This window comes from Pelophylax lessonae, assembly GCF_965119305.1.
Source record: "Pelophylax lessonae genome assembly, chromosome: 5".
In the NCBI taxonomy this organism is placed as follows: Eukaryota; Metazoa; Chordata; class Amphibia; order Anura; family Ranidae; genus Pelophylax; species Pelophylax lessonae.
In genome coordinates, this window is record NC_138772.1 from 238983969 (window position 1) to 238996558 (window position 12590).

Sequence of the window (12590 nt, forward strand, 5' to 3'; positions counted from 1 at the left end):
ACTACCCGCTATTGACCTCCTTGAAGATGTTGCAGGCCAAGATTCCCGTAAACTCATATCTATTATACACGACTTGCTGACTACTACGACGGTTACTGAGCTAGCGTATAGTGTTAGGCCTTCCTGGACTGAGGATACTGGGGACCTCGATGATGATGAATGGAGTGATGCTGTGGAGGCTTGTAGGCTGGTCTCCCCAAAGGTCTCTGACAGGCTGACCCAGGTGTATTTTGCTCACAGATCTTATCTTCCCCTTGACAGGATGGCCAGATTTTACCCCTCCCAGGATCCCACTTGCCCCAAGTGCCTGTTGTCCCCCGGCACTTTTGGTCATCTACTTTGGCATTGTCCTTGCCTTAGAGGTTTCTGAGCGCAGGTGGTGCAATTCCTACACGACTGTATGAGCACCCGTCTCGCTAGATCCCAAGATTTGCCTCCTGGGAATATTCCTGGATAGCGACATGGACAAACACACTCTTAGATTTCTCCATGAAGGACCTATTTAGTGCCAGAAAGTGGATTGCCCGCACATGGATACAGCCCGCATGTCCCACTTTCGCAGCATGGATTGCAGATATCACTCCCTGCCCTACAAAAAGGTCATCTACATCAACAGGGGTTGCCCACAATGATACCACAAGATTTGGAATAGGTGGCTGCAGGCCTCAGATACTTGCTCCTCCTAACTTCCTACTGACTACTACTGTCTTTACCTGTTATATTTGGGGGTGTTCTATCTAAGTTGGTTTAACTCCTAACAATTGTCTTATTGCCCTCTGTGTATGCCATGTCCGCATATATTCTGTGGTCTATTTTACTATGCATCCCGCCCTGCTTGTCCTGCCGAGTACACATGCGGGTTTTCCTTCTCTATTTTTTTCTCTATTTGACTCTGTTATAGTACCCTGTATATTTGATCGGTTTGTATTGTTGCTCTGCACAGAACTCAAACGTTTAAAAAAAAACAAATATGTGAAGCTCCGGTTGGTCCGGAGAAAACACGAACTGAGGCATGAAGGTAGTGTGAACTTCTTATAAAATAGTAGACATTACATTTCCTAACCAAAAGCTAAGTCAAATAGTTAATGAATATCCATTAAAGTGGCATTCATCCCGAATTGTTACAACACATGGAAAGCTAGACCCGGCTAAGGGCTGCTTCCAAAAAAAGAACGGGGGAATGGGATGTTTGAAGATGCCTTAAGTATAGACCATATATTTTTTATATAGAGTATAGTAACAGTGAAGCAAAGGATGAATATATAAAAAAAATTCCTTTATTAGATAAATTCATACAGAAAAACACAAAAATTGAAAACATGTAGACATAATTGGATATAAAAACAACAGGTATTTGTGATGATCCTCAATATGCTTGGTTAGGAAACAGAAGCAGGGAAGGTTCAAAAATCTCATACATATATCTATATAGAAGAGACTAAGAGACCCCTACGCGTTTCGACTTGAAATAGTCTTCCTCAGGGGGAGTAGCAGTCTACAGCTCTTCGTGCATGTATCTATATGCACAATAGAAGGAACACAAAAAATATAATTATATTTAACATGTTCAATATATGAAAAATGTATAAGGTAAAAAAGAGGGAGAAAAGTTTTATAGATCATAAACCAAGCACACTCCTCAGATATTGTCTAGAGGAAAGTGAGTGGATAAAAGTGCATGGGTTAGGTGTCCCTTCATGGTTCTGGGACGGTCCTTGATGGCTCTCTCCTCCCAGGTGCCGCCCGGCACATGTAGCCCCTCTCTCCCCCTCTGGGGGCATTTGGGGCTCAGAGATGTCCCTCCCCTCCTTTGGGTTTGTGGCCGTTTCCTTTAAGGTGCCCATCCAGGATGCCGGAGCATGTGTCGGGGCGGCTATGTTTTCCCTCACTCTGCCCTTCTCAAACATGGCCGCTGCATCACTTCCGGTTAACTGGAGCAGATGTGTGCATTCCTCTGCAGGGCGGAACTCCCTCCTTTGCGCGTATGCCCTTCAACCCCGCAATGGCGGTGTGTGGAGTTGGCGCTCTGTTGGATGCTATGGGCAGTCAGGGGGAATCATGCTGCGGGGGGCAAATGGATATTTCTCCATTAGAGGGTAACGGTCCGGGACACTTCCTGATGGTAAGACACAGAGGTATTGGACAGCGGGATATGTGGGCGGTCCTATCTCCTTACTTATACTCCTGCATTTTGGCCCACACTTTCATTCCCAACTTCCTGTGGGGAGGTATGCGTGTTGGAGCTAAGAAACAGGTAGGATTTGTATAAGACATTCTTACATCTACCTTTATCATCTTTCTCTTTGAATGGAGACCTAACCAATGCACTTTTATCCACTCACTTTCCTCTAGACAATATCTGTGGCTTCCCTCTTTCTTTTTGGGATTAGATGCAGGGTTACCAACCCAGCTCCATTTAGGATTTTTTATTGAAACCACGACAGGTCTCAATTAAGAGTTTGAGTGCTGATAAAGCCTCTCCTCCCTCCTGTGTGGGATTTAAAAAAAAAAAATGTTATATATAAAAAAAAAGGTCATTCATATATGCGGTTCCCCCTTCAGGGGGTTATAATCAAACCTAAGCGGGTATGCGATATATTCCATGATTTTTCAAATCTGTTCTTTTGTTTCAATAATATTTTTTTTATATTTATACACTGTATTTCAAATGTATGGCCTCAATGGTTTTTGAAGAAATCCTTTTTCACTTCCCGATTTTTTGAGATTTTCTTTATTAGAATTTTTTAATTTTTTATTTTAAAAAAAATATATTTTAATTTCCCTCTTTTCCACTTTTTCCCCCTCTTTCCTTCTTGTGTCCACAAGGTCTGTTCTCTGCCCATTGCTACCCCTGCCCTTTGTGGTCCTTAGGTCAGGGTTTGCTGTCCCTGTGTCGTCCCGGAGCCGTTGGGTTCATACCACCTATATAATAAAGTCTTGGATAAAAATGTGGGTTGACTTTTGACAAAAGTTTATTATATATACATTTTTCTCCCTCTTTTTTTTACCTTATACACTTTTCATATATTGAACATATTAAATATAAATATAGATATATGCTAGAAGAGCTGTGGACTACTACTCCCCCTGAGGAAGACTTTCAAGTCTAAACACGTAGGGGTCTGGGGTCTCACACTTAGTCTCTTCTATATAGATATATGTATAAGATTTAAGAACCTTCCCTGCTTCCGTTTCCTAACCAAGCATATTGAGGATCATCACAAATACCTGTTGTTTTTATATCCAATTATGTCTACATGTTTTAAATTTTTGTCTTTTTCTGTATGAATTTATGTCAAAGGAATTTTTTTATATATATACATCCTTTGCTTCATTGTTACTATACTCTATTTAAAAAATATATGGTCTATACCTAAGGCATCTTCAAACATCCCATTCCCCTGTTCTTTCTTTGGAAGCAGCCCTTAGCCAGGTCAAGCTTTCCATGTGTTGTCATTACATTTCCTATTTTAGATGGGAAAAGCCCTCTCAGATGCTGCCCTGGAAGAAGACTTAAGCAAAAAGCAAACACTCCCCCCCCCAAAGAAAAAAGGGTGGGACAGCCTCAACACAACAGAACTTGCTGATGCCACAAACAAAAGTAGTCCTTAAAAGGATTGTTGGGTCTTAGGAAACCACAGTAAATTCAGATGGGCCTTACACTCAAGTCTCTCTACCCACAAAACCTGGGATTCACTGCAAAGTATTAGTAGTAAACATACAGCACAGGCTATAGTACTGTATAACACACTGATACTGTGAAAAAAGCAGTAAGTAAATACGCTATCAAACTCTCTCCCTAAAAACAATGTCAGTTGTCCCCCACTCTCACTGTGCGGAGAAAGCCGCTGTTTTTTTTATTGCCCAATATTCTTTGGCCAATGTGTGGCTCTGGCAGTTCATCATAGGATGTTAACTGGGAGAAAGTCTTGCCAATGGTCCAAACTGCAAATGTTTGGTCCAAACTTCAGACCAAAAACTCAGCTTATCCCTAGTCCCCCCCCACAACTTGGCCTCTTCATAAAGGATTACTTCTGTCACCACTATACCTCTACATTATTAGTCTTTAGTATTTCACTGTATAGCACGAAGAAGGCTTATCACAGCAAGTGTTTTCAGTTTTCTGATCACAATTTGTGCCATTGTTTCCAGTTTTGGATTAATGATTACACACATTTGAACTACTATATTTTGGACACTATTTCTTTGCTCCGTGATTTTTTTTATTTTTTTGCTGCTGAATTTGTTACATATATTATACTGAAACATTGTTAGGCTCCATTCATACTAGTGCAATTTCAGATGTGAGTCACGTTTCATACAGTCATAGACAAAAATATTGGCACCCCGGCATTTGTCAGATAATGAACCATGACTGAATCCTGGTTTACAATGGACAGACTGATGTTATATGTGACCTCATGGTGAATTTTAACAACAATTCTTTAAAATCGGGAGTTCGTCTGTTCACATCATCCAGATCAAATTGACTATTTGGATCTCACCCTGATGGGACATACAGATAGTGGAATGGTCACGTCGAAAAAAGTTAGAAAACCCTGTGCAGAAAATTACCTTTTGTTAGCAAGCAGTTGCATCCCACTCATACTATTAAGTATGCATGTGTTATGCCTTTGTCTTACAGGGTTTTTTTTCCTTTTTTTTTGGCAGAGTTTACAACCTCTTTAAATGTGAGGTGTGGTAGATTCATACATTTAATACAAGGAAGCCACATGGCTTTAACAGGATGGACATGAATCTTCTCACAAACTTTTGAGCAAATATTTAATAAATCTAACATTGTTATATTGTTTTGCATGATATACAAGATATCTTTTAGTGTTTATGTCCTACTCCTTTAGGTTTTTTTCTGTGCGGTTTCTTCTCCATGTGATTTTAATTGCTCTTAATTAACAATGGTTCTCACTCACAGCATACCTAAGGCCCCTTTCACACATGCTGTCCGTTTCTCCGTTTTTCATCCATCCGTTGACGGATGAAAAACGGACATCAATTTATCTCTATGTAAAAACGGATGACAACAGATGATCATCAGTTAACATCCGTTTTCATCCGCTTCCGTCAATGTCCGTTTTTGTGAACGGATAAATGCCCTTCCGTCAAAAAAACGGATCGGATGAAAAACGGACAACAACTGACGAAAAATGGATGAAAAACAGATAACTGACGAAAAACGAATGACAACTGACGAAAAACGGATGAAAAATAAACAACTGACAAAAAAACGGATGAAAAACGGATGAAATATGGATGAAAAACGGACGGAAAACTGATACATTTTGACGTGACTGAACTGATGAACTGAACGGACCGTATGTGTGAAGGGGCCTAAATCTATACCCCAACATATACATTCTATTCCTCTCATGTGGATGCCATATGTAAGAATTTTTGCTGCCTAGATGCTTAAAGGGGTCCAAAATACATGGAGCACCTTTAGGCTTTCAGAGGGCATACATTTTGCATCTGATATCCTGACTACCCATCACATTTAGGATTTAAAGAGCTAGAACAGAAACACAAAACCACAGATTTCGGAGAGTAGACACTGCAAAGTCATTTTTAAGAGGTATGGTGAGTGCTTTGACAATCTAGTTTTTTGTCACAAGCTTTTAGAAAACCGGAAAGAAAGTCAAAATTGGATTTTGACTAACCGTAAAATCCATTTCTATGATGTTCATTTACCGTTCATCACCGTTGGGTTAAGCTGCCCCCTACAGGAGTAAGACTGGGCAGGAAAAAAAACTTCTACGTCTATGGGGTAGTCCCTGGGGGTATACTCCCACTCTCGGCTACAGCCACTCACCCCGTTTTGTTACAAGCAGAGTCAGAAGAAAGCCAACTTCATAGAGGGTGGGTGCTGTGTCCGTCAATGAACATCAGAGAAACGGATTTTACGGTAAGTCAAAAATCCCCTTTTCTCTCTCATTCATTGACGGACACAGCTCCTAATCATCTTCACCGTTGAGACGTCCCAAAGCTGTGTCAAATAAGAGTGGGAACAGCAAGAAAAAAATTACCAAGGCTAAAACATAGCCAACTAGGCAATATGGAGCTCAACCACAAACAACCGGAGCTCACCTGAAAAACAACAATACACCCTCAAGGAGGACCAGGTCCTCTAAACAGCAGTCTTCAAAACCTTGTGGCCAAAAGAAGCATCCACAGATACCAACACATCCACCTTGTAAAACTTTGTGAAAGTGTGCACAGACGACCAGGTGGCCGCCTTGCAAACCTACATCACTGATGCCTGATGACGGAAGACCCAGGAGGCACTAAGCGCCCGAGTAGAGTGTGTCTTAACAGGGAAAGGAGGACCTTGACCCTTGATAGAATAGGCTTGGGTCACTGTTCGTCTGGAAATGGTTGTGATCATGGACAGGCCAAGAAAAGGACTGTCTGCTTTTTCTGGAAACAGCGAGTCTGACCTCCGAAAAGACTCAGGGAAGACAACACAATGTCTTCATTCAAATTGAAATCAGAGACTACCTTAGGAAGGAACGACTGACATGGGCGAAGAACCTCCTTATCTTTCTGGACCACCAAGTAGGGAGTATGACAAGACAATGCCACAAGCTTAGATGATCGTCACAAAGGGCCACCTTCAGGGAAAGCATAAGCAGGGGAAACTACCAAATATTTTCAAAGGGAGGCTTCCGGAGAACTGGAGGCACCAAGTTCAGATCCCATTTTAGGTCTGATCCACCTGGAAATGGTCGCAGCAGAAGCAGCAAACCCTTTGAGGTCCTTCCGTGAGTACAAATAGAGAGTCTGACTTCCTAAAAGACTCCATAGCGGACCGGTACACCGATTGTCCGAACCACATCCAGGGAATGCAAGGAAATTTCCTTAGGATGTTTCGGCCTGGGGCACAGGAAAGGCAACACAATATCCTCATTCAAATAGAAATCAGAGACAACCTTTGGAACAACAGACCAGGACAAGAAAAAAAAAAAAACACCCCATCTCTGAACCACAAGACAACACTGCCAGCTCGAACACCCTGCCCACAGAATCAATAGCAATCAAAAAGGCCACCTTCTGGGACAACGTAAGGAGGGGAACTTCCCGAAGAATTTCAAAGGGAGGTTCCTGAAGAACCGACAGCACCAAATTGAGGTTCCACGGCGGCAATGGAGATCGCACTAGAGGAGCCAAGTGCAACTCTGAATAAAGGTACGCACCAAGGAATGTTTGGCCAATGGTCATTGAAAGAGAACTGACAAGGCCAAAACCTGGCCCTTTATGGTACTCAAGGCCAGGTGCTGCTCAACCTCCCATTGGAGGAAAGCCAAAATCCCAGCCACCGAAAAGGAGCGAGAGGTGAACCCCAAGATATTCACATCACGCAGTGTACATCTTCCAAGTACGATGGTAGATCTTCCTAGAGGTAGATTTTCTAGCTTAACCACTTGCCGTCTGCTCACTAGAGCTTTACTGCGGCAAAGTGGCTGTTGTAGGTCTGACGACGTAAACCCACGTCGGCAGACACTCCCCCCTTCTCGGCGGCACGCGCGTGCCGCCGGAGGCTCGCTCCCGCTGTATTCAGTCACAGCGGGAGTCGGGCCAGGGGAGGACCAGCGGCGATCTCTGCTGCTCTTCCCCGATCGTCGGGGAATCGAGTCTGGAGATCCGCCCGCTTGTGTAAACAAAGCGGGCGGATCTCCTAAGTGACAGGCAGGGTCAGATTGCAGGGTTCAGCATAGCTGAACCTGCGATCTGTCCCTGTGTCACTCAGTCACCTCCCCCCACACACATCAGTAAGCACCAGGCATACATTAACCCCTTCCCTGCCAGTGTCATTTTTACAGTAACAGTGCATATTTATAGCACTGATTACTATAGTAATGTCATTGGTAACCCCAAAAGTGTCAAAAATGTCAGTCAAGGGTCCGATCTGTCCGCCGCAATGTCGCAGTCCCGCAAAAAAAAAAAAAATCGAAGATCGCCTTCATTACTCGTTAAAAAAAAAACACCAAAAACGACAGAAATCTTTCCCTTAGTTAGTAAACGCAATAACTTTTGCGCAAACCAATCAAAATACGCTTATTGCGATTTTTTTTACCAAAAATAATTAGCAGAAAACAAATTGGCCTAAAATTATAAAAAAAATGGATTTTTGTAAAATCTTACCGTAAAATCCTTTTCTCTTAGCTCATTGACAGACGTAGTCCTCGGTGATACACCACCTTCGGGTTATGTTGCCTCCACAGGAGCAGGACTAGACAGGAAATTAAAAAGCTCTGGCCACACCCTAGGGGCAGTCCCAGAGGGTATATCCTCTCTCTCTCTGCCTCAGCAAATCAGTTATGTGAAAAAGCAGTCTTTAGAGATTTTAACCCAACTCAAAAAACAGAGGGGCGGGGACTACGTCTGTCAATGAGCTAAGAGAAAAGGATTTTACGGTAAGATTTTACAAAAATCCATTTTTCTCTAGCGCTCATTGACAGACGTAGTCCTCGGTGATACACCACCTTCGGGACGTCCCAGAGCAGTATCACAAATGAGGGGTGGGAAAATGAAATCAAATCCCAATCTAGAAGGCCCAACCGGTGCCAACTAGAAGTTTACAATGCTCATCCTTAATGATGAGACTCAACAAAAAAAGAGAAAAATTTTTTTTTTTTTTTTTTTTTTTCAAACAGAAAAAAACCCTCGAGGTAGACCACCGGTCTCCCCAAATTGCGGCCTGCAAAACCTTGCGGCCAAATGAGGCATCCGCCGATGCCGTCACATCAATTTTATAGAATTTTGTAAAGGTATGTACCGACGACCAGGTGGCCGCCTTACATACCTGGACCACTGACGCCTGATGGCGAAAGGCCCAAGAAGTACTGAGCGCTCGAGTGGAGTGCGCCCTAACAGGGAACGGAGGACTCTGACCCTTAATAGAATAAGCCTGTACCACCGTTTGTCTAATCCATTTGGCAATGGTCGCGGCAGATGCAGGCAAACCCTTTCTGGGGCCATCCGTGATCACAAAAAGTGAATCCGTCTTACGGAAAGATTCCGTAGCTTTCAGGTATACCCTGATTGCCCGAACCACATCTAAGGAATGCAACGCATGTTCCCGATGATGCTTGGGCTGAGGACACAAGGAAGGTAGTACAATATCTTCATTCAGATGAAAATCTGAAACCACCTTAGGAAGAAAAGATGGCTTAGGATGAAGTACTACCTTATCCCTATGAATCACTAGGTATGGGGACTGGCATGATAATGCAGCCAGTTCTGACACCCTGCGAGCAGAAGTAATAGCCACCAAGAAGGCCACCTTCTGGGATAAAGTAAGCAAGGGAATCTTCCTGATGTTTTCAAAGGGAGGTTTCTGTAGAACCGACAAAAACCAAATTAAGATCCCAGGGCGGTAAGGGCGCGCGGACTGGAGGAGCCAGGTGCCGCACCCCCTGGATGAAATTCCGCACCAAGGATTTGGTAGCTAAAGGCTTCTGAAAGAAGATTGCTAATGCTGAAACTTGACCCTTGATGGTGCTCAAGGCTAGCTTCTGCTCAACCCCTTGTTGTAAAAAGGCCAATATTCGAGTCACCGAATAGGTACGTGGAGGAAATCCTAAAGATTCGCACCACGCAATATAAGTCTTCCATGTGTGATAATAGACTTTGCTGGAAGTCGCTTTCCTTGCTTTAATAAGGGTAGGAATGACTGAAGTAGACAAACCTCTGTCCTTCAGTACTTGGGTCTCAATGGCCAGGCCATTAAACCCAGCGACTGTAAAGCATGATGGTAAATTGGTCCTTGAGACCACAGACACTCCCTGAGACGAAGTTCCCACGGAACGTCTACGACTAACATGTCCAAGTCGGCCAGGCCGGCTTGAGGAGGCCAGCCTAGAATTTCTAGGACCACTGGCGCTGATAGAATCTGAACCAGGCGTCCCTAGAGGTATCTGGCCCCGACCATCCGAGAAAGTCTGGTCGTTTTCTGTTCCCACACATTTATCAGATACCTGATAGTTATCAGGAAAGGTGATCTTTTCTGGTTGAACCTCAGGGACCGAAGTCACCCGACTAGAGGCTACTTGGCCTATCTGGTCAACCAGATCCGATTCCTGTGAGGTATCGGGACTAATCTTAGGAAAAGGTAAAGGAAAAGATCTATTCAGGGAACGGTAACTACCGCTTCCTGTAGTACTTAAATGTTGGAAGGGAAGAATCGCACCGGTAGTAGTGGTTGATGCTCGATCTAATGTCCTGAATACCGGTGAAAACGTCCCCCCACCCTGAAACCGGGTGGGGGCGCACCTTCAGGCTGTGTACTCCTTTGCTTCGGGTTTGGCTGGGTTGGTCCTTTGCTTGTCCGACCAGCCCTTCTTGAACCCTCCTGGAGGAGTCTTGCCTTTCCCGCTAGTACCAGCCGGGCGCCCTTTATGGGCGGTAAAGAAAGGTCCTCGCTTGTTGCGAGGTCCCTTAGCTTTAGCAGCCTGTGGCAAAAAAGTGCTCTTGCCCCCAGTGGCATCCTTAATGATTTCATCTAGGTTGGCCCCAAATAGACGATTCCCCTGAAAAGGTAAATTAGTCAAGGTCTTTTTGGAACCTAGGTCAGCTGACCAGCATTTTAACCACAGCACACGTCTGAGGATCACCGCTGACTTAGATGCATGCCCTAATAAGGGAGTAGTGTCCAAGGCTGTGTCACAGATAAACTGTAGCCCTTGTATAATCTGTTCCATCAAATCAGATGTCTCCTGGGGAATATCTTTTCCCCTAAGATCTTGGCGTACCATTTTCGCCCATTCCGTAAGTGTCTGGGAAACTAGACCAATAACAATTACTGGTCTAAATGCTGACCCTATCAGAGAGAAGATGGTGCGGGACTCTGCTTCCATCTTTCGATCCACCGGATCCTTAAAGGACGAAGTGTCCTCCACTGGAATAACCGTGGCTTTATTCAGCCTGGAAATAGGTGGATCCACCACTGGTGGTACCGTCCATTTCTTAATGATGGATTCCTCAAACGGATAGCGTCTAGCAATACGCTTGGAAATAGTAAAGGTATGTTTAGAATGCTCCCATTCTCCTTTAATCTGATTACCGAAACATTTAGGTACAGGAAAAACCTTCACCGTTTTGATGGGCTTATTAGTACCAAAGGGAATCTCTGTTTCAGTTGCCTCTGCCGGTAAAGCCTCAAGTTTTAAGGTTTCCTGCACTGCCACAACTAGTGCGTCCACCAATGCTTCTTCCTGAATTATAGCAGGAGAAGAAGCGTCCTCCTCACTGTCTGAGGGGGCTTTACCTGGGATAACAGCCCTTGCAGAGGAACCTGCAACTGCAGTGACCATCTCTGAATCAGAGTCAGAGGTGTCAGATAGTATAGGGGTAGGCGGGGGTTGCTTCCTTGACCCTCGTCCCTGACAGGCCGCCTCCACCCGAGCCACCATAGACTCCAAAATTGCTGTAAATGACTCTATACTCTGTGCACCGGCGGGTCCCGTGGCCCCCTCGAGGGAAACAGGTGGGGGAATATGTGTGGCAGGGTCCATGATAATTCCAGTCACTTCCTGGATAATATAATTCAAAAATAAAAAACTTTTTTTTTTTTTTTTTCAGACCCCCAGCGCCACAAAAGCCCCTTAGTGTTACCTGCTAGGGATCCCTATCGATCGAGAGAGAGAGAGAGAGATAGACCCCCAGGCTCACCACTTGATGCTTAGAGTTTAACTGCAACAGGTTACAGCGCTGTCTTGACAAACAGGAAGTCTTTTGGCTGGCTGCCCAGGAAGAAAGGAGGCGGCTCCGCCCCTCTGCACGCCTCCCCCAAGCTCCACGAGGTGTTAGGATCACCTCAAACATGGCCGCCCCCATGCTGGAGACACGAGGCTACGCCAAAATGGCGGCTCGTGCGATCCAGCAAAAAAAATGACGGCGGCCTGTACTGAATAGCGGTGTGCTGCAGGGCACACAACACTCTCTCTGCATGGGGATATGGCGTGGTTGGCGGTACCGGCCCTGGCGGACCGCATGGCCATTCGGGAGGCCTGCTAATAGCTGGAGATCTGATTAGGAAGGCAGTCTACATGTCCGTGGCTTCTGACTGGTAGGTAGCTTATTCTTAACACCGTAAGATTCCCAGAATGCCACAGATTACAATCTTTTAAACATGTATACAATTAGATTGTTAGCTCCCAAACCAAGCCTCCTGGCTTTTTGCACATAAAATCACACTCAAAGTAGGAGGATCTGTGTCATGTTATAGGATAGAGAGGGACTCTATCTTACCATACAGAGAGGGGCCCGCGTTCACCACAAGACCCGTCAGGGGAAAAGGGGGAACATACTACTCACCATACCGGAACCAGGCGGGCACCAACTCCTGACAGTACCCCTCTCCACCGGGGCGGGAGGGCTGTCGACCGATACGGACGCCGTGACTCATGGTCTTTGGCGTTTCAGCGAGACGTTTAACTCGCGTTGACAGTCCTTTAATGGGACTTTGTCGCGGCCGACCCAGCGCGGAGCTATGGCCTGCACGCGCTCGTAGGCTGAACTGGGGTGACCACCGGATCTCGACATCCAGCCCGTCGCCCAGTTCAGCTTTCTTGCTT